Here is a 2,913-nt window from a genome sequence, read left to right as displayed (position 1 = left end):
ATCTCTTATGGTTTTTCATACCCCGTCCAACATCAATGGGGTCAATATCCTGAAATGACTGGTTAAATTGACCCTGACCCATACACTGGTGTAAAGTACTTAAGTAAAAACACTTTAAAGTCGTTTAAGTCATTTTTTGGGGTATGTGTACTTTACTTTACTATTTATATTTTTGACAACTTTTACTTTTACTTCACTACATTCCTAAAGAAAAGTATAACCTTTTTACTCCATACATTTTTCCTGACAACCAAAAGTACTCGTTACATTTTAAACGCTTAGCAGGACAGAAAAATGGTCCAATACACAGACTTATCAAGAGAACATCCCTGGTCATCCCTACTGCCTCTGATCTGGCGGACTCACTAAACACACATGTTACTTTTGTAAATGATGTCTGAGTGTTGGAGTGTTCCCCTGGCTATCTGTAAATGACGTCTGAGTGTTGGAGTGTTCCCCTGGCTATCTGTAAATTATGTCTCAGTGTTGGAGTGTTCAACTGGCTATCTGTAAATGATGTCTGAGTGTTGGTGTGTTCCCCTGGCTATCTGTAAATTATGTCTGAGTGTTGGAGTGTTCAACTGGCTATCTGTAAATGATGTCTCAGTGTTGGAGTGTTCCCCTGGCTATCTGTAAATGATGTCTGAGTGTTGGAGTGTTCCCCTGGCAATCTGTGAATGATGTCTCAGTGTTGGAGTGTTCCACTGGCCATCTGTAAATTATGTCTGAGTGTTTGAGTGTTCCCCTGGCTATCTGTAAATTATGTCTGAGTGTTGGAGTGTTCCCCTGGCTATCTGTAAATTACATCTCAGTGTTGGAGTGTTCCCTTGGCTATCTGTAAATGATGTCTGAGTGTTGGAGTGTTCCCCTGGATAAAAAACAACAAGAAAATTGTGCCATCTGGTTTACTTTATGTAAGGAATTTGAAATGATTTATACTTTTATACTTTTACTCAAGTAGTATTTTACTGGGTGACTTTCACTTTTACTTGAGTCATTTTCTATGAAGGTATCTTTCCTTTTACTCAAGTTTGACAATTGGGTACTTGTTCCACCACTGGACCCATATTGGTGTGCTGACATACAGTACCAGTCAAAGGTTTGGGCACACCTACTCATTCAAGGGTTTTTCTTTATTTTTTACTATTTTCTACATTGTAGAAAAATAGTGAAGACATCAAAACTATGAAATAGCACATTTGGAATCATGTAATAACCAAAAAAGTGTTAAACAAATCAAAATGTATTTTAAATTTGAGATTCTTCAAAGCAGCCACCCTTTGCCTTGATGACAGCTTTGCACACTCTTGGCATTCCACCTTCATGAGGTAGTCCCCTGGAATGCTTTTCCAACAGTCTTAAAGGAGTTCCCATATATGCTGAGCACTTGTTGGCTGCTTTTCCTTCACTCTGTGGTCCAACTCATCCCAAGCCATCCCATTTGGGTTGAGGTTGGGTGATTGTGGAGACCAGGTCATCTGATGCAGTACTCCATCACTCTCCTTCTTGGTCAAATAGCCCTTACACAGCCTGGAGGTGTGTTGGGTCATTGTCCTGTTGAAAAACAAATGATAGTCCCACTAAGCGCAAACCAGATAGGATGGTGTATGGCTGCAGAATGCTGTGGTAGCCACGCTGGTTAAGTGTGCCTTGATTTCTAAATAAATCACTGACAGCGTCACCAGCAAATCACTCTCACGCCATCACACCTCTTCCTCCATGCTTCACGGTGGGAACCACACACACGGAGATCATCCGATCAGCTACTCTGCGTCTCACAAAGACATGGCGGTTCGCAGTAAGAACCAAAAATCTCAAATTTGGACTCATCAGACCAAGGGACAGATTTCACTGGTCTATTTTCCATTGCTTGTGTTTCTTGGCCCAAGCAAGTCTCTACTTCTAATTGGTGTCCTTTAGTAGTGTTTTTTGTATACAATTCGACCACAAAGGCCTGATTCACACAGTCTCCTCTGAACAGTTGATGTTGAAATGTGTCTGTTACTTGAACTCTGTGAAGCATTTATTTAGGCTACAATCTGAGGTGCTGTTAACTCTAATGAACATATTCTCTGCAGCAGAGCTAACTCTGGGTCTTCCTTTCCTGTGGTGGTCCTCATGATTGACTGACCTTCATGTCTTAAAGTAATGATTTACTGTCTGTCGTTTCTCTTTGCTTATTTGAGCTGTTCTTGCCATAATATGGACTTGGTCTTTTACCAAATAGGGCTATCTTCTGTATACCAACCCTACCTTGTCACAATACAACAGATTGGCTCAAACGCATTAAGAAGGAAAGAAATTCCAAAAAATGTAAAATAACTTTTAACAAGGCACACCTGTTAATTGAAATGCATTCCAGGTGACAACCTCATGAAGCTGGTTGAGATAATGTCAAGAGTGTGCAAAGCTGTCATCAAGGCAAAGTGTGGCTACTTTGAAGAATCTCAAATATAAAATAGATTTTGATTTGTTTATCTTTTTTTTGCTTAGTACATGATTCCATATGTGTTATTTCATCGTTTTGATGTCTTCACTGTTATTCAACAATGTAGAAAATAGTAAAAAATAAAGAAAAACCCTTGAATAAGTAGGTGTGTCCAAACTTTGTTGGACATTTAAGCTTTCTAATGGGTATGACGTCATCATTGTGGGCATGGCAGGTAATGACAGTCAAAATAACATAAATGTGCGCGAAGCATAATGGTAAGTCAAAACGACAAAGCCTTCCCGAGGAAAACAATGTTAAAGTTCCCGAACAGTGAAAATCATGGTTTTCATCAAATTGGATAATATTTGAATGAAATCAGTTCAAAGTAGGGTGACCCAAGCATGAAAAGTGACTGTAGCTGGTACATTGATCAAGTCTTCAGTGCACATTTCCGGTGAAGTTGCTTTATCAATTGGGGAGAA

This window comes from Salmo salar, chromosome ssa11 (assembly GCF_905237065.1).
Source record: "Salmo salar chromosome ssa11, Ssal_v3.1, whole genome shotgun sequence".
In the NCBI taxonomy this organism is placed as follows: Eukaryota; Metazoa; Chordata; class Actinopteri; order Salmoniformes; family Salmonidae; genus Salmo; species Salmo salar.
The sequence above is the reverse complement of the archived record's forward strand: the minus strand, read 5'-3'. Positions refer to the sequence as shown.